This window comes from Vanessa tameamea, chromosome 17, assembly GCF_037043105.1.
Source record: "Vanessa tameamea isolate UH-Manoa-2023 chromosome 17, ilVanTame1 primary haplotype, whole genome shotgun sequence".
Taxonomy (NCBI): Eukaryota; Metazoa; Arthropoda; class Insecta; order Lepidoptera; family Nymphalidae; genus Vanessa; species Vanessa tameamea.
Window position 1 is genome coordinate 2,899,643 of NC_087325.1, and position 21,542 is coordinate 2,921,184.

At 36.0% G+C, this 21,542-nt stretch overlaps 1 protein-coding gene across 1 annotated transcript in view; it reads right to left on the reverse strand.

The window, feature by feature from the left end:
- LOC113400588 (glyoxylate reductase/hydroxypyruvate reductase-like) overlaps positions 1 to 21,542 on the reverse strand; it is a 501,977-nt gene that overhangs the window by 352,371 nt on the left and 128,064 nt on the right. The window lies entirely within an intron of this gene.

Below are 21,542 nucleotides of genomic sequence, written 5' to 3' on the forward strand. Positions count from 1 at the left end.
CGTGGATATACTTTTACACAAAGCGCACCACACTCGTATACTTCTCTTCTCAAAACACACCCACGTGAATTTTTTATTAACATAATATTATGTTTTAAAGTTGTATTAAATATTTTTTTAATTTTCAGATATTTTTTTTATTATGAATATGCCTGTTTTTATTGATAAATTATAAAATGTACTGTAATAAAATTGTAGAAAGCCTTCCATAAAACTAATCGAATGGATAGGTTATATATTTTAATGATGATTTAAATACAAGTGATTAGTTCACTGCGTGAATAGACAGTTATCCGACCCGAATAGCACGCCGCCTATTGTACTATGTCAGACACATTAACGGATACATTACCAAACGGATGAATCGTATTAATTAAGGTGTCCAGCAGACCTCTACAAAGTCACGTAGCGCTTTGTAAAGGAAAAACTGTATCTTTAGAGTTCTACCAATCTTTGAAGTTTTTCTTTGTCGCCAATCTTTACAAATTTACTTTTTTTTTATTCTGGTATTTCGCTATGCTCAATTGCGTCTACTGAACTGAATTGAAAAAAATATTGAAATTTTCTTCTGTTTAGATGAAATTAAAAAAAAACGGTTTGAATTTATTTTTTATGTTATAGGTGGCAAACGATCAGGAGGCTCACTTGATAGAAAGTGATTACCACCGCCCATGGACATCTGCAACACCGGAAGACTTGCAGGTGCGTTGCCGGCCTTTAAGGAACGCTCTTGTCTTGAAGGTTCCCATGCCGTATCGGTTCGGAAAAACCGCCGACGATAACTGGTTTCACAGAATGGTTGTGCGAGGCAGAAAATTTCTTAAAAATCGCGCTGTTGTGGATTTTCAGACACCTAGGTGGTGCGGGTGATACTTGGAGTTTTGACGAGATGTCCGAAGGTGAAATCCAGCAGCCGAGATTAATCCAAACAATTCCTCGGAACATTCCCCGTGATAAATTTGATAGAAGATGCAGAGTGTTGTGTGAAATTTAAATGAAAATCCTAATATTTTTGATTAAACTATTAATATGTAATTCGTATTTTGCAGAGTGAAATATTATTTAAAAAAAGAAAACTATGCGGACATGGTATTAATTGAATAAAAAAGACGAGAGTTAAGTTCAAAATATGTTTTCCAAATTCAATAGTATTAAAAAGGAACGCGTACTGGTCTAATAAATAAATAAAAAAAAAGAATACACAAAAAATATTATAATGGTAGCATAGACTCAAGTATTATAGTAGTTAAACTCTTAATTTACAACAGCGCGATTGTCAAAACAACGGAAACATAATGCTGAGTAATGCGGTTAAATATTCCACATTCCTTTGCATATGCCGTAATATTAATATTGAGCTGAGACGGTACAGTGGATGTTAACCGAAGGTCACAAGTTCAAATCCGGACGAGAACATACATATAACATAAACATAACAACGGAAGATAACAGGTGTGTCAATTTTATTTTAATGTTATGTATTTTTTTTGTGTTGAGGATGTTTAGAGATTATTTCACTACGCTTATTTAATAACGGATGAATAGAACTTCGACCAACAGAGTTCCTTACAATATTTTCCTTTATCGTCGAGTACGGAAATAATTATAAAACAAAAAACGCGTACTGAGGGTTCCGTACCCAGAAACAAAACTAAAAGATTTACCAGTGTTCGGATGTTTTCCTATACATGTGTTTCAAGATATTGTTTCTTGTCAAATTTCATGATTCTAGGTCTACGAGACGGAATAGGTTTTGATTTCCTTTGCGAATGTATGGGAAATACGAAATTAACGACCATCGTTTTTTTTGCATACTTAGAGGTTCAATTTTTCCCAGCTCCAAAGTACCGCAGAATTCAGTATTTGGTAATAATTTTAACTCAAAAATAAAATTCAGTAACGTTTGCCAGATCCCCGATTTGAACCCGCAATCTTCGTGTTAGATTCAGGTATTACTAGCTGCTGGGCTCTCAAGTAAATAATGCTTCTAAATACGCATTTACAATGTATTGCCCTCGTTAGCTTAATTATAAATTAACGGTTCAAAACTATTATTGTATATTATTCCATAGCGATCAAAACACTTAAAACAATCTCGAACATTACAGCTCATCCAAAATAAAAACTTTATAATTATGAATAATCTTTAAATGTGTTTCAAATATCGTTTCAATGTTTCCTGAACGATGATCTTAAAAATTATACCATTAAAGTAATATCAATATTTAAGACAAAAATATGTACAAAACAGATCGTGTCCGGATATAGCGTTTTCAAATATGTGGTCACTATCCATCCCGTGGTTAGTTTTGGATGACATCCTGAGGAGACCTGATTGCATCTGAGGAATAATTAATTTATATTAGCACACATCCTGTTCATATACAAATTGTTGTAACATTCGTTTGAACAACTATAAAAAGAAGTTGATTTACTGTAGTGCCATTTTTATCGTAATCAGTATCGAAGTATAACTAATCTTAAAAAGATCCAAAGATCTTTCTTTTTAGGGCATTTTTAGAGATAAAGCCGAATGTCAAACCTATCGTTCTATAACATGTTTACCTTAAACAATAATAATAACATCATAGACAGTAACTAATCAATTTGCTCTTGTACAAAAAAATCTTTGATAAATACCTAAGTCATATTACTCAATACAATATTATATTAATAATAAAAAAGCGTGGACTGAGTTTTTGTCGATTTCCAGGCAGTAGATATATTAATTTAATCGTATTGATATACTCTGTTATTAAAGTGGTAGTAAAAGAGTAACTACTGTTTTTCTTGCCGGTTTTTCTCGGTATAATGTATGTTCCGAATCGGCGGTAGCTTTAAATTTAATTTAAACTGTAACATGACAATTCAAAACTGCATTTATGAGCCTTCTAGAATGAAGAATATGTTGACTTTTTTACTTCTTTTAACTTAAACCGGTGATTTACCTGGTATTTTGGTCACATCTGAGTCAGACATAGACGGTAGTACGCTTTGGAAGTCGCTGATAATAATCTTTAAATTTACACCGAAACGACTCGACTACTCTTGACTTCTGGAAGCATGCACATTGCACATCTATCTTTTTTGTATAGAAGAGTTACAATAATTGCTTATTGACTGTTAATCTAGCTTCATATACACAAACACATGAATCATATTAAAAATATATATTCATAACATTATTGACTTTATATAATTACTTCCAAAGTTTGAGCATTTAATGTAATTCTGTAATCAAATAAAATTTACTTGAAAATTGATTAAAAGGACTAACTGTAATTTTCTCTACATGTGTTACTAACATTTCCACAAAATCCAAAGCGTGAATAATTGAAGTTTAATTTGGAAACGTTTGTAATTTATATACAGGTTACGTAATTCATCATATATATTAATTATTTCAATTAGAACTATTATCTTTTTAACAATGAGCTATATATTCACATGGTGAGTTTAAATGAGTATATTCAAATCAAAATTAAAAATAACCTACTGCTTAAATCATGGCAATATTTTTTAAAGGTAAAAAAAGGTATGACGGACGCAATAAGACGGGCTTTATGTTCAACAGCAAACAAAAGAATACTAGTTTGCTATATGAGAACGAAGAATAGTCGTACATTATAAATATCACCTGATGGTAAGTCAAGGTCACCTTCGCCTGTTACGACGTCAGCACTGTAAAACATGGACAACTTCTCAAAACTTACAACGGTAGTATGCGGAGCTCGTGATAGCGTCGGTCCTGCACCAGAACTCCTTTCGATCACGTCGGTATTATCATCCAAAATTTTATTTTTACATGCACTTGGTCTCTCGTGAAAATTACAGCAGTGGCTAAAAGAAGGACTAAAATAATCACAAACTCACTTCATTTCTCAGTCTCGGCCGGCGATTATAGGATTTACTAGGATCTACCTATCTCGGGCCTACTACTTATAAACTTCAATGAAATTACTGCTTAAATAATGACATAAAACTTTAAAAAATAAAAACTTTCTTTATATAGTTAAATGGGACTAAACGGAAAGTATAACCTACCTATGAACTATCCTAAAATACATATGAACTAATAACCTCCTTATTTTTTTTTTAAATCGTATATAAATAGGCAGAGTAATTATGTATTCATCATTCAACCAAATAAAAGTTAAAGATGACAGATGCAAACCGTTGCTAGACTCCAAAATTAAAAATCAACGATTTTCCTCCAACGTAAGTTAAATTAAACTCAAAAACACCTAATATTTTTATATATAATTAAATACAATTATATATTTATAGGCAGGAGCAAATATTCCATACGTTCATTAATTATTATCTTCATTCGGTTACTCATGAGATATTGTACCACACACACACACATACACACACATCAGCCCGCATTCGTCCACTGCTGGACATAGGCCTCTTCAAATGCACGCCACTGTGGTCTTTCTTCGGCAACTCGCATCCAGCTCCTGCCAGCCGTCTTGCGCAAATCGTCACCCCACCGTGCCTGAGGACGTCCTACACTACGTTTGCCGAGACGCGGTCTCCACTCTAGAACACGTTTTCCCCAACGGTTATCGGTTCTACGACAAATATGGCCAGCCCACTGCCACTTCAGCTTACTAATCCGGTGGGCTATGTCGATGACCTTGGTTCTCTGACGGATCACCTCATTTCTGATGCGATCCCTCAGAGATACTCCGAGCATAGCCCTTTCCATAGCACGCTGAGCGACTTTAACCCGGTGGACCAGCTTTGTCGTGAGTGTCCACGTTTCGGCTCCGTATGTCATGACGGGTAGGACGCACTGGTTGAAGACTTTCGTCTTAAGGCACTGTGGGATCGACGATGTGAAGATTCGTCGTAACTTCCCAAATGCTGCCCAACCTAGCTGAATTCTTCTATTCAACTCATCCTCAAAGTTGTTTCTACCTAATCGCAATGTCTGCCCGAGGTAGACATATTTTTGAACAACTTCGAGGACGGTACCGTGTATCGCAATCGGTTCCGGTAGAACATGTTCATTGAACATGACCTTGGTTTTATCCAAGTTCATCCGTAGGCCGATGCGCATAGAAGAATCAGCCAGCTCATTCAGCATCTGTTGTAGGTCCTGCAGCGTTTCTGCCATGATGACGATGTCGTCTGCGAATCTCAAGTGAGAGATGTACTCGCCATTGATGTTGATGCCACGCCCTTTCCAGTTCAGCGTCTTGAACATGTCCTCCATTGCATTAGTGAACAATTTGGGGGAAATAACGTCCCCTTGTCTCACTCCTCGATGCAATGGTATGGGATTCGTTTGCCGACTCTGTACTTGGACGGACATGGTGGCGGCCTTGTAGAGACATCTCATCACTTGGATGTATCGCCAATCAACTTGGCAACGCTGCAGGGACTCCAGAACAGCCCAGATTTCAACCGAGTCAAAGGCCTTCTCATAGTCCACGAATCCAAGACACAGGGGCCGATTATACTCATGGGACTTCTGTATAATCTGCCGCACTGTGTGGATGTGGTCTATGGTGCCGAATCCGCTCCGAAATCCGGCCTGTTCCGGGGGTTGGAATTCGTCGAATCTTCGCGCAAGACGGTTCGTGATCACTCTTGAAAACAGCTTATAGATGTGGCTCATTAGGGATATGGGTCGATAGTTCTTCAGCAGGGTCTTATCTCCCTTTTTGAAGAACAGGACGACCACACTCCTACTCCACGCCTCCGGAGTTCTCCCTTCGAAGAGGACAGAGTTATAAAGCTTCTGGAGCTCCCTCAGTACGGGTTTACCTCCTGCTTTCAATAGCTCTGTTGTAACGCCGTCCTCTCCAGGGGCTTTTCCATTTTTAAGCTGTTTAAGAGCAATCTCGATTTCGCCAATACTGACTTCTGGCAGGTCTTCGGTGAAATGGCGTGTTAATGTAGCTCGAGGATCCTCATTTTCGGGATCAGGTTGAGATGCATGCGATGCGTATAACCGGCCGTAGAAGTCCTCTACTTCCGAAAGAACTGCCGGCTTGGAAGAAACGACTTCTCCACTTGCTGTGGTCAACTTCGTCAGGTGGCTTCTTCCAAGAGATTGTACGAACACCTTAGACCCCCGATTCTGCTCGATGGCTCTTTCAATCGTAAGAGTATTGGAGCACCGGAGGTCGTGTCGTACGCGCTTGCTGATCTCTTGGTTTAGTTGCCGTTTCTCGGACGAAGTGACAGGTGGGTTTTCACGTCGTTTCTTCAGTAGCCCTAAAGTCTCTTCCGAAAGTTTGGACTTTCTGCCCTTACGCTGCATGCTACAAAATCTCGTGCCTTCTTCCCTGAGAATTCTCACTACATTTTTGAGGTTCTGGTTTACGTCTGTTGTGGTTTTCATGGCAGCGAATCGGTTCTCCAGGTTTGACTGGAACGTTTCAGATCCCGCAATGGTTTGGAGCAGGGATGGTCGGAGTGTAGACTTCATCAGACGGACGCGCTCGGCCTTAAAATTGATATTCATAGAGCCTCGGACAAGTCGGTGATCACTACCGGTATTGAACCTGTTGATCACTGAGACGTCTCTGAATATGTGCCTTTTGTCCGTCATGACGAAATCGATCTCATTTTTGGTCATAGTGTCGGGGCTTTGCCACGTCCACTTCCTTTGGGGCTGCTTCTTGAAGAAGGAGTTCATCAAGAAGAGCCCCTCCCGTTCGAGGAAGTTGACAAGCATTTGCCCCCTATGATTTCTACTTCCAAATCCATGGGGTCCTACTACCGATTCGCTACAATTCTGTACTCCCACTTTAGCGTTGAAGTCCCCCATGACAACGTTGTAGTGGGTTTTCGTGGTGGAGTGGAGGGCCCTCGATATATCATCGAACATTTCCTCCACTTCATCGTCCGAGTGTGTCGAGGTCGGTGCGTACACTTGCACCACCTTGAGGCTATACCTCTCGGTGAGCTTTATAATGAGGTACGCTACCCTGTTCGACACACTGGAGATTTCCGCAACGTTGTCAGCTAGGGACTTATTAACCAGAAACCCAACGCCTCCTTGGGATTGTTGGTCTCCCTCTCGGAAGTACATTAGGTGGCCCGATTCGAGGGTTACGGTGTCCTCTCCCTCTCTACGGACTTCACATAACCCCAATATGTGCCACCTAATTTTGCCAAGTTCCACCTCGAGTTGCGCTAGATGCGAGTCAAGCCGTAGCGTGCGTCCGTTGTACGTCGCCAGGGTCAGTCGGTTGTGGTGGCCTCCCGTAGCCCGGTGATTCTTAGCACCCCCCGTCCCGCCGTTACCACCGTCGCCACCATGACGAGGAATAGCGGGACCGCCGGGAACTGGGGGCCGTGGCTTACGTGTTTTCAGCATTTGTAGGTATTGCCCATAATCGCCACGCTGGGCAGGCGGGTTGGCGATCGCAGGACGCAACTTCTCGCACCGGTGACGCTGCTGCCCGTTACCGGCCTGTGGTATTTAGTTACGCCTATTTTCGATGGTTATACCGCCATCAGTCGGTCGCCAGAGCCTCGTTTGCTGATCGGCAGGATGCACCACGGGCAGGTGAGGTTGGCTTGGAGCGCCAAGGTGTAGTTTGCGCCCCCTTACATCCCGGGATGTAAGAGATATTGTACCGCCAAACAGAAATACTAAGTATTTCCGGTTTCAAGGGTGAATGAGCCAGGCAGACCAAAGGGCCACGATATCTTAGTTCCCAAAGTTGGTGGCATATTGGCGATGTAAGGAATAGAGAACATTTCTAACAACATCATTTTCTATGAGCTCTTACCATCAGGTAGCCAATTTACTCGTCCACACAGCTATATCATAAAAAAAATACTGTCAACATATTAAGGGTATTTAAGTTTTGTTTTATATACAAAAAAAAATGCACCTGCAATACTATACATAGAGAGAAGTGAAACTTCTTAAAATATATAGCTCTCTTTCCTATTATCTTTCTTCTCTCTAATGTAACGAAATATACTTAAACCTGACGCGTCCATAAAATTTCACACGAATTCTCGTCCACGCGCCGATTATCGAATCGCAGCCTAAATTTACTTCAAAAAACATTAATAATGAAAAATATACTTATTCTAAATTAATTTTTTAGGGAATGCTTATTACATCAATAAATTTATAATATCGAAGTTCGAGTTTCACCTCTTTTAACGGTCATTTGTTTTTTTTTATAATACTGCACTACAAACAACTATAAACTAAATTAGATCAATAACATTTCCAGAGTAAGCCAAACTCTTAATACAGAATAGAGCGTTTAATTTATATTATAATTAGTTATTATGGAAAACGAGCACTATTCAAATAAAACCACATTAGAATTTAATTAAAATTTCGATGAAAGAAGGATTTATTAAGCGAATTTAGAGAGCTGAAATTTTATCTGTGAAACCACCTATACGATAGAAATGAATAAAAGTCGATGTAACATAGCGAGGCCTTTGAACAAGTCGCTTTTTAGATTCAAACGGAACCATTTAGGTGCATTCCCAATTTTATGATTCACGGCGTCTTAGAGCGTTTTACTCGTACCCGCAATATGTCAAATGCAGAAATGAAATAGTCCATCGCAATTTCGCTTGATTCATGCATCCTACAATCGCGTGTTTATGCGGCGTTAGCGATTTTCTGTAGCTACAAGCTTTGGACGATGGAATATTCTTTTGTGAACATTATACCGATTGCCTGAGCCCAGCGGTGATAACTTTTTGATCTTGGTTTAAGTCATCACTCTTTTTAAAAAGTTACTCAGTGAGTAGCCAGTATAACTACAGGCACAGATAACATAACATCTTAGCTCTCAAGGTTGTTGGAGCATTAGAGTGATGTAAGGAATGGTTATTATTTCTTACAGCGTCCATGTCTATGGGTGGTGATGACCACTTACCATCAAGTGATCCATTTGCTCGTTCAAGCTGCAGGAGGAATTAAAAATTACAGAAAATGCATTAAAGACTGAAATATATTTAAATTGGGTTAAAAATCTTTCCAAGCAAGTCACCTATATAATCTAACTCATATTATAAATGCAACTCTGTCTATCTCTCTGTCTGTCTCTTGCTCTTTCAGACAAACCACTGAACCGAATATGACAGTGACTATTTTTTTATGCCTAAACTGTCGATGCGGACAAATAATATTTCAACATTCCATCTCAATCAAAATTATATAGGATAAATTATCAGATAGAGCGTAGTAGCTGCGTAAATGAAATTCGAGGAGAAAACGAGGTTAGAGATGTAAGTGACAATTATCCAACTAATACTTAATTTGCAATACCAAATTTAGAATCGAATCGGTCCTGTCACGATTATCGTTGAACCGAATGAGGTCGGCGAGTGAGAACTTGTTCCGTGCCAAATGCCCGCGTACTGCAACGTGGTTAGCTTTAATTAATGCTGGAATTTATGCATTAAATTTCAAAATAGATGGAAGACTTTAATCAGGATTTATTTAAAGAATGTCAGTTATACTTTTCTAGGTTAAATATTTACGTTGATAATATGTTGAATTATGAATACAAATTAACTGGGTATGGCTTTGAATGGGTGGTTTTCGGTTTAGATTCTTATGTTACGTTCTAGCTACTGTGCTATCTAGGTTCTTGTTATCAAATTAATGAGCAGGACTGGATTTAGAGGCCTGGAGGCTCTAGCAACAAAGGATCTCTAATTATTTTCCAAATAAATTATTTTAACTCCTTATAAATCTTTTATGTTATTCTTTTAGTTATTTACAATATACACATTTAACAAATATATATTTCATTAAATATGTTTACTCATTGGATTTTTTTTTAGAACTAATTTCTATAGTTACCATAGTTCCAGAATATATATTCTACCGAGAAGAACCGAATAGAAAAACAGTTACAAATTTCCGACGATTAAAATTCATAGAAATTAAATAGAATTTAATATTATTATTTATTTTTCATGGAAATCAACGAAAATTAACTCAACGCTTTTTATCAACATAAATATATTGTATCGAGTAATACGCCTTATTTTATGTTATTTGAAGACTTTTATTTAACATGTAATATCTGTTTTTTTAACAAGCGTGACCTAATTCTACGTCTGGGATTGGATCTAGAAATACAAAAACTTCACCACTTTCAATAGCATAGACACGAAATTCTATATATAAAAACGATTTTATACTACTAAACTAAACGTGACGTTTATTTATTTTAATCGATCATCTTACATACATCTTAACCGATGATTGCGGGTTCAAATCCAGGCAAGCACCACTGAATTTTCATGTGTTTAATTTGTGTTTATAATTCATCTCGTGCTCAGCGGAGAAGGAAAACATCGTGAGTAAACCTGCATGTGTCTAATTTCAACGAAACTGCCACATGTGTATTCCACCAACCCGCTTTGGGCAGCGTGGTGGAATGTGCTCCAAACCTTCTCCTCAATGGGAGAGGAAGCCTTAGCCCAGCAGTGGGAAATTTACAGGCCGTTAATGTTAATAATGTTAAAAAAAATGTGTTGTGCAAACATTAAATTTAATGATGCAATAGATACGGTTGCCAGTTATAACGAGTGAGCCCGAGAAGCGCAAATAAAACGTTCTACTTCTTAAACTATTTATTAAGGACAAGAAGTAAAGAAATTGCATTTATCCTGTCAACTAATTAGCCTAGTGGTTACTGCTCGAAGCGTGAGCCAGAAGTGAAGTCACCTTCGTACTCGATACTGATGGTTGGCGGCGATTCATCGGTGGTCTTGATGTTACAACTCGTACGATTCCCACGTTATGTGTTGCGAAGAATTATTGAATTCACGGCGATCGCTTTGGTGGTCTTTGTGTTGTTTTCCCCAGAATGCTCGAGTAAGGTATTACGAGCATTCTTGGGATACATATTAAGAAAAGTATAGATCGCCGAGTTACCAATATTCTAGTCTAGTGCAATTATAACATGCATATTACTGTGCGTTGAGTTCTTGTTCTAAACAATGTACGGGTTGTTTTAATTTTGATGAAATATTGAACAATACTAATTGTATCGATATCAAGGGCGACCAGCCAACTACGCAGGACATAGTATAGTGCACGAGCGTGTACGCAAACACAGGTGCACTCTTTATTCCCTTACTTTAATAATCCGATGGGACGGCAAATCCGACCGGAAAGAGTTCAGTCGCTGGACCATCGGCTATATGTTTCCGAGGCACACACAGCAGTACACACTGCCAAGTTTTAACGGGAGTGTAAACACTTCTAGGGGTTTTACTGTATTTCGTTAGAAAACCCGTATCTTTTTTTATCGGCGATACCTGTGGCTTGAACCAAGGACACATAACGTGTCCTCTATCTCAAAATAGATTTTCAAAAAAAATATTCATTTGGTGTAATTGTTTTTGAGACGTTATATATCTTACACTGCAGTGTGACGGATAAGAACTCATATAATTTTATCAAATTATACTCATATATTTTTATGTGAACTTTGAATTGACATTATCAAGTTTGCTGCAATACTGTTACGGGCTCGCAGCAGATGATGTCTATGCAAGGCTTTTCACGGCTGTGTTTCCGTAACGTTAAGTCACTACCAAATACCAAGTATGTCCAGTATATTTTAGTAACTTGACTTTTGATTTTGACGTTTTATTTTTACGTAAAATACAGACAGACAGACATACTCGGAATAGGGCTATCGGATGATAGGTCCCCAGTAATTTAAAATTTACATTGTATGGAAAATTAATAATTCCGTGGATCGTTTATGCGCCTTAGGAACGAATATGTTGTGCCTATAATCATACTGACTCAATTACCCTTGAAATTAAAACACAACAACACAAATTGTAACTGTTTCTTTGTAGAATATGAAGTGATTAATTCAAAAGTGCTTTTATGAGCCTACTTGAATTAGGAATATTTTGTTTTTTTTTTAATTATAATGGTAGGCGGCCGAGCCAATGGGCCACCTGATTGTAATTGGTCACCACCGCCCTTAGACAATGGCTCTGTAAGAAATATTAACCATTCTTTACATCACCAATGCGCCACCAAACTTGGGAACTAACTTGGCCCCTTGTGCCTGTAGTTGCACTGGCTCACTTACTCTTCAAACCGGAACACAACAATACTGAGTTCTGCTTTTAGATGGTAGAATATCTGACGAGTGGGTGGTACCTAACCAGACGGGCTTGCACAAAGCCCTACCACCAAGTAAATAAACTCATTGATTGATTGATATCTTCCCAGGAAAAGCCCCACCGATAATTTTCACCACATAAACGATAATTTTGTCACATTATTGTAATATTAAAATGTAATTGATATAATCACATTACCTAAACTCTTAATCGTGCTAATGGCCAAACAAAAGGTTATGTCATCACAAACACCTGTCACCGTGACGCGAGGCGAGGCATTTTGATAATTAATAAAATTATTACGTCGTCTTGTACGCTTGGGCGACAGATTACCATCTCTTGTATTTTTTAGCGAAATTTGATTAATGGCGGTAATATATTTTCCTAGCACGTAATAACATATGATTTGATAATAAAGCAAAACAAGATAAGGTATAAGTGATTATAAAATGGTCTGCGTCTTCCTTTTGAGAAAAATCTTGAAGCTTACTCCACACTACTCCAATGCAGGTCGGTGAAATTACGTGGCAGATTATCCACCACGTACAGGTTTCTCGCGGTGTATTCCTTTCCCAGCGCCGAGCACGCAATGAATTATAAATACAAATTAAGCACATGAGTTCAGTGATGCTTCAGTGATAATTTTATAAAAAAAAAATTAAATCGTTGTCGACTAAGTCGCGTTTTATATGTTGTTCTGTGCCATTAGAGGGGTAAGCAAGATTATTATATATTTTATTTATGATAATACAAATATTATCAACGGGCATCCGTTTAATTATAAATACACTAGCGGTTACCCGCGGCATTGCCCGCGTACAATATGAATATATTTACAAATTAACTTAAAATGTTACGTTAATGTAAAACCTCTTTGTATACCACATTGGTGTGTATTTCAGCCCTTAGGGTAGAATATCCAGAAACGCTTAAATGCGCATCAACTCATTTTTAATCGGTAGCCCAAAAATAAAATTTCATGCTTAAAAAATGACGGTCTTCGAAGCTATCCTATACCTATACGAAATGTCAAACTCTATTTTGGCGTGAAGGCGTGAAAGCGAGACAGACAGACAGAGTTACTTTCGCATTTATAATATTAGTATGGAACTATGGATTGTTATTTCCCTCGCTAGAGAGCTCTGATAATAACCGCGTTCGATCGCTGCTAAATCCAAAGTGCTACAGGGAGAACCGCGGCCTCTGACCTCCGACGCGACTATAGCACGCTCCCGCCGCCCCGGCCGGCCGGTACCACCGCAAACGCTACGTTTCGCAATTTTTAAATCTGTAATATCTTTGAAAATATTCATTTAAATCATATGCTGTAAAGGGCCATATAGATCAATATTAAATCAACAATTTATTTAAGGTACCTAATTCGATAAGGATTAATGCTAAATTGCTTAAAATCGCTTCGAAAATAAGCCATTATTTCTCGTAAAAAGTAAACGATAAAAAATATGTTTATAGTGGGTTATCTTTAAGAGATAGACATATACCATCGCGAATTTTTTTGTAGACATTTTAGAGGTGTACAATTCTGTAGTACATTATTTTGATCTATCTAGTAGGGTTCAGTCAGCGTTTACAATGTAAGCGCAAAAAATGTATAAATTTACGACATCACATTAGAAACTTTTAAAATTACCAGTATTACTTAACTATATTGTCTATGTATTGTATACAAAAACCTTCCTCTCGAATCACTCTGTCTATTAAAAAAACCGCATCAAAATCCGTTGCGTAGTTTTAAAGATTTAAGCGTACAAAGGGACATAGGGACAGAGAAAGCGACTTTGTTTTATACTATGTAAAGAAAGATATGCTTAGGGAGATGTATAAGGCAAATATTTACATTGTCGTCCACAGTTGGTTAATTGGCTTGCTCATTAATGTATTGCTCGGTGCACAATTTATTTTATAAATAAGCTAATATTTTGGCTCATTATTTTGGTTTCAAGACACTTTTTGATAGTAATTAGTATTTTGAATACGGCAATTATTTTATCGATCTAAGTGATTTTGCTACGCGCACACTAAGTCTAGTAAAATTTCATGTTACGCTAATAAACAACATAGTATATTAAATATGTAAGTAAAAGCCTATTTAATGTACCACTGCTGTCCTTCTGCTATGGATGGAAATGTTTTGGAGCTTATTCCAACACGCTGTTTCAAAGTAGGTCGGTGGATACTTACGATGTTTTTCTTTCAGAATAGAGTTTAAGATGCATTATAAACATTAGTTAAGCATTTGAAAATTGCTTGTTTATGATTTACGCGTTCTGACTACTAGGCTTTCACAGGTCACCATTTTTATTGTACTAGGTTTCTCATGAATATGAAAAAGTAATCATCTTTCATGTTTTATTTCATTAAAATTATTGTAATCGACAATAACAACAACTTAATTAGATTTAAATTTTAAAGGATTTAATTGAAATACAAAAAGATCCAGATATTTATTGCATAACATGTCGAAATCAAACCCCAAAAAAAGTTCCACTTGACAATAAAGACAAAGAAGAAACTACGTAACAAGTATAATACTAAATCTTCAGCAATCTTAGTTTTTGCCATTTGTGGAAAAGTAGAATTCTAGGGAAAACATTTTAGTGTGTTCCAGTCTCTTTGAGACATCTATAAATGTAGGAACAGTTTTGTGTTTCAAATTATCCTTATCAGTTATTAGGTAGTAACCGCCTTGACCAGTCGCCTTGACCTATCGAAGAATTCTACCCGGTGACACAGTTCATGAATTTCAGTATACCTTCATTTGGTAAATGTATCTCTTATTTATTTATTATCAATTAGAAAAAAATATTGCGTATTTAAATTTATCTCACAGTTTCTGATCTATTTTGTCTCCAATCAAATTACAAATACACGAAAATAAAAAAAATATTAGAGAAAAAAAATTAAAACACAAACAAATCTAAAAACATTCAGTACAAAATATAACAAAACGAAATAAAAAACAATACAATAAAAACATATCCGAATAAAAATAAAATATTTGATAGAAGTTAAAGTATTTCAGTAGAAAATATGAAACTTAAACTATAAACTATTGCGCCTTAACAGGGTGTAGATTTGAAAAACCAATTTGGAAACTAAAAATAAGACAACTGTATAGTGTGTCGGTCCACTCACTTCAATTTTCTTCCAATGGTATACAGACAAAGCAAAGACCATTTGAAAAGTTTCCGTACGTGTCTTTGATCTAGATAGCTTGTACGTCTCTCTGAACACTGATGCACACTGAAATATACGAATAATGAAATCTCACCTCTGCCGATTCTACATGTACAGTCAGCCTCAAAAATATGGATACGTTTATCTGGTGTATTCTAGGCGAAAGCTATTAAAACTACGAGTACATGAAAAGTTAAGTTAATATATAGTCACGAAGTTTTTGGTACAAGTGACATGCATAGACAAGGGAAAATATAGTGGTGGCGGCAGCACATTACATGATACGAGTCAATCTTACCAGTAAGACACGCCAATAGAAGTTTCGCATCAAAAATTTCCCGAAATGAAAAAAGACGGCTGACTGGCAAATGGGCTTCCTCGTGGTAAGTGGTCACCGTTACAAATAGATATTGGCACTGCAAATATTAAATATTTCTTATATTGCCAATGGAACAACAATCTTGGGAGCTTAGATGTTATGTATTTTGTGCCTGTAGTTAAATTGGCTCATTCCTTCCTTATTTATTGTTGTTTAACAGTAGACTCTCTGATTAGTGGGTGGTATCTCCCCAGACGGACTTGCACAAAGCTCTACCACCAAGTAATCTGTGTAAAACATACCGTTTATAATGTACATGATATCTAATGTAAATGACCATTTGTTAAAATTCTAATATTGAATCTTAAAGTAATAAAACTTAGAGTTAAATTTAAGTAAAAATAAATGTATGGTTTGTCGTTACAATCACTGACACACACATCTGCGTAGAAGTAATGGTCATTAAATTATTTTTTCACGTTATACATTTGTAATGTATGCATATTTTTGAGGCTGACTGTACCTATTACGTTAGTTGCTAGTTTTAATGTCATTTTAACTACATTTAACTACCACTTTGGAATGAGACCGGTTAATTAGTTCTGGTAATTTCATCCTATTGTACAGTCTACTCTGTAAACGCGCATTTCTGACCTCCGTTTTTTAAACATTTTTTTGATTGCAAAAAAAGTAATTGTATATAAACTGGACTTTCCTTCTCTTATAACTTTTGAAACGAGTTTATAATTTGATCGTTTTATTTTTGTTATATCATAGTCTTTGGTCGGTATTTTTGAGACAGGAGACAAGAAAAGAGGTCTTAATACATTAAATATTTTATTTCATTAAACCTACAATTCAGTACCAATTTTTAATCAAAGTCGTGGCAAAGTCAGTACATAAGTCTTGCTTATTGATTGTCACAAATCAAACGAAATGAAATACCTTGTATCACATCAAATCATTGCATTTCATTGCTTAATATTTTGTTCTGGAATAAAATGGAGAATGAGTCCTACCGAAACCTACACGCACAAATCTTTATCACCTGCAACCGGTATAGTCAGAACGGCATCGCCCTATATCTTGTAATGCCTAAGTTTTTCACTTAACGTAATTTATTTTAAATACATAACTGTAATAAATATGAATTGGGCTTCTTTCTCTCATACAATGATTCGCTTTCAACTTAATGACAGCTTGATATGTTTGATAGGCTTTGTAATGATATTGATATTATGAATGATATTAATATTTGCCATTTAAGTTTATTTTTATTGATTTATGATACTAAAGGGTCAATAGTTTAATGGTTAACATGCTGCCTATTGGAGTAAATGTCGCTGTCGTCCCCACGACATAACCTCTATGCTTAATTCGTGCGTTAAATAGGAATATCAGTAATTCCTGAAAGGTTTCTTTATTTTTCTTAAAAAAAAACAACAGTATGAAATTGTATAGTGAAATGTTAGTGGCAGTTTAATTGATAAGATTTTCGTATCTGTTTTTCATTATATGTTTTGTTACATATCTGTGTAAATGTATATGGTGGCGCATTTATGTATAATATTATGTGTTTAGGTTATGAACACACGTGAATATATTGCATTAATCTTAGATGTATATTCGCTTATATACCAACATCTGGCAACGAAGAGGAAGTCTAGCCCTTTCCTTCGTCCTTAAATTGCCAGAGCGCACTTTACTTCTAAAGCCGATTTTTTTTTAAATCTGTTTTGTCTGTGTGTATAACAAAGTACTATTCTTACTAATACTCGACAATCTTTACAAAATTTATAAAAGCGATAATAACTCTGTCTGTCGGTCTGTCCTTCTGTTACGCTTTCACGGCCGAACTACTGAACCATATTTGATGAAATTCGGTATGAAGTAAGCTTAAGAACCCTAGAGAATGACGAAGGCTGCTATATCAAATCAAATCAAAATATACTTTATTGAAGTAGGCTTTTTACTTTTTTTTAACTTTTGAATAGTCATTTAACAAACTATATTAAGTGAAGCTACCACCGGTTCGGAATGTATATTACCGAGAAGAACCGACAAGAAACTCAGTAGTTAATTGTTAGTTAAATACTAATTATATATGTTATTACACAGGATATATTTATGCTGCCTGGAAGTCAACAAGCATTAACTCCACGCTTTTTTATCATCTATATAATCTCGTATCGAATAATACGCTGAACTCTTGACAATCACCTCCTAAAACGCGATCGAAGCCGCGTGCCACAGTTAATTTCTTATAAGATTGTCGTTCAATAATATATTGGACGAGAATTTACTTACCTCTTTCAATTTTAGAAATAAGTTATTATACTGTAATAATTAAGAAGATATTTTTTTTCTAAGTACCTAAGCTAATTGATATTGTTATTTATTTTGCTTCAAAACGTAGCCCTTTTGTCAGAAGACGTGAATCTTAACCGACTATTCTGAGCCCGGGCGATCCGACCGTGACGTGTTTCCGCTAATCCGCATCGAAGCTTCGTGTTGGAACAAGCTTCAAAAGATCTCCTTAAAGAGGAGAGGATGTTTTAGCCCGGCTATGGGATATCAACAGGCTTTTTTAAGTATTATAGGCACAACTTTTTAGTCGAATTTGAATTTTTCAAATTAACAGTTAGGAAATAATTTACCGTTCAAGTCATCTCGGTATAAGATTTTCGAAGGGCATCCAATTTTACCCATAAGAATTTTATATTATCTTTAAAGGCTGGGCCTCAGAGAATCACACTACAATTTCTTCGCAAGTTTTCTTGGTTAGGTACGTAAATAAGTAGATAACTTTGCCGCCGCTGTATTCTTTGATTACAACTGGATCATCGACTATAATAAGGCCGCAGTTTCCGAGGTTCTGAACGTTGTGTCGAAATATCCTCAGTAAAGGCTCGGATTCTAGAAGTTGGAAGTGTGTACACTCCCTTGTCTCAGAAAGTTCGGATAACCGTTGTTCGTGCGCCTTATATATATATGTAACTTTTTCCGTTCGTATTGGATATATCGTTCTATCGGATTATGACAGTGAGCAAATAAACAGTACACTAGTGTTGCATATCGATAGTCAACTATCGATAGAATATCTATAGACTATCGATACTATCGATAGTATCGATAGCCTTGTAATTTCAGGTAAAATTTTACTCGCAATTTTGGAAATATAATTTTAATTGTCAACTGTTTTTTTTTGCGATTTCTCTTTTCTTTGTTGGCCAGATGTCTTCTTCGAAGAATTATTGTTTATTCTTCGAATTATGGATTCCAAAGCTAGTCTGGATGGATGCCAGTCTGTCCATTATGGGACCATCATCAATAATAATAAATTAAAAAACTTAAAATCTAACATTAAGTCAATTACTAAAAGTTGAATGTAATTTATAATCCAATTACGAATATCCAATCGCCTCAGCTCTTAAATGTGTTTATAATAAGAAATTGATTCAATTATTTTATATTTAATTTATGGATACTATTTTGGTTGAAAATAAATTAATGTCATTATATAAGGATAATTTAAATAAGGTGTCGTGTGCATAGAACTGTGATTTCTTTCAAAGATGTGTGCTCGTATAAAGAACAATACCGATATGAGCCTGTCAACACAAACACGCACATAAGACTTAGTAACGGGTTCTTTTTTTAAATTTGCTACTTTAAAATCAACATTGTTTAATAGGTCATAAATCAACAGTTAAGAATGAATGTTGTCATTCGTTCTTTCAACAGATGGCCCTTTTATTACGATTACAATTTGTTGACGTACCAGTCTATTTTCCGTTCTTCGCACTTTGATCAGAACCCGATCATTCAAGCACCAGATGCGCTGTTTAATGTTTATCAAAATATTTCGTTTTGTATTATCTTCCAGTTTTTGTTTTATGACGCAAAAGATCTTTTCTAACAGCTCTAACACGCTATTTAGTACATTGTGTATAAATATTTAAAGTATTTCAAACATTAATTTTCAATGATTACTGAAGAACTTCGACCATTAGTAATTACTATAATATATACACGCACACATACATAAACATATACATTCACACAGGCACTTTATCCTTTCGCCAAAAATCAGCATGTAAGTGTTGAATACATAGCTCACTCGACCCTAAGGATGCTGCACGACACTATACCCTGTTCAAGTTAGCTTGATCTTTTTGACAGACGGGCCAGTGATAGAGAAACAGAAAATATAACATATATAACACTCGATGGAACGATGGAATGCGTAATTCAAATTAGAATTCAATTTTTTTTAAACTTATTTTTCTAAAAAGAGTTACCAGCTAAAGAGACCCCAACCACTAGCCAAAAAGACTCCAAGCAAAAGGACCCACGTTCGTAACAATAATTTAACAATGATCTTTAATAAAGATTTCTGTAATCGATATTTGTAGCAGTTACTGCCTGTTATTCGCGTCCCTACCGGCCGACCGATGAAACATTGTAAAAGCGTATATTATTTTCAGTGTTTCTATTTAAATTTTACTTTGAAGCAATAACATATAATAGAAAAAGTCTTAAAATTTTCGGATAACGCTTGAATCTTTAGTAGGTATTATATGTATTTTTTTTTAATATTTTTACAATTTTTAAAATCATTAAATTAAAAAAAATAATATATTCGTCATTGCAAAGTTATGTCGATCAGACACATTGACATCTGTCAAAAAGATCAATCTATCTTGTACAGGGTATAATTGTTTAATAATAAAACTAATAGGTGCCACTGATAACTACTTTAAAAAAATCATAGCACTATATCAAACAGTTCGCGAATCTTGCCATCGTGATGTAGAAATTTCTACACTTTGACATAACGCCATCTAGTAATCATAACTTGCAATATATACATTCATTACGTGTACAAGTGACTTCCGACCCCAAGCTACAAGTGTTTTATTTTCGTATCAAAGTTACGGATGACATCATAGCTTTATGAGGTCGTTCGTATAAGTACTTACTTTTTATCATAGTATATTATGTAGTTACTTATCTTAACAGATGTCGTAACAATCACTGACAGTATTTTTATATAAGGAATTTAATTTACTTTGTGAAAGCCTTTGTGCAATTCTCACTGAGTAAGTACCGCCCACTCAATAGATTCTCTGCCACCAAAAAGTAATACATAATATTATTGTGTTCCAGTTTAAAAGATGAGTAACTCAGTGTAACTACAGGCACAATTGACATTTGTACCTGTAGGGTCTATGGAAATTGGTGACCACTCACCATAAAGAGGCCTTTGCCTTTGCCTAACAATTTTATAAAAATAAAAAAATATCTAAATCAATTTTCTAAAATAAAAGTACTCAAACGTTCCAGTACCTAATCAAATATTACAGTCTTTACATGGAACAGAACAGTAACAGCCAGTTAATTTCCCACTGCTAGGCTAAGGCCTCCTCTCCCTTTGAGGAGAAGATTTAAGCATGTTCCATCAAGCTGCTCCAATGCGGGTCGGTGGATACGCATGAGGCAGAATTTCGTTAAAATAAGATACAAACAGATGTCACGATGTTTTCCTTCACCGCCGAACACGAGATGAATTATAAACACAAACTAAGCATATGAAAATGCAGTAATACTTACCTGGGTTTGAACCCGCAATCATCAGTTAAGATGCACGCGTTCTAACCACTGAGCCATCTCGGCTTACATGGAATGAAATAATAGAATTAAAATATATACATAATATGTAAATATATATACTTATGTATATATAATTAATATAACAACATACATGTCATTCGTGTCTTCCAAATTGTTGTTGTTCTTCCATTTACTGTTGAATCACTTGGACTTTGGAGTAGTAGTACAAAAAGCTATATTAAAACTGTAACACCACTTTATTGCCTCCAATGGCGACAGCATGGCTGGTTCGTTTTGCCAGAGA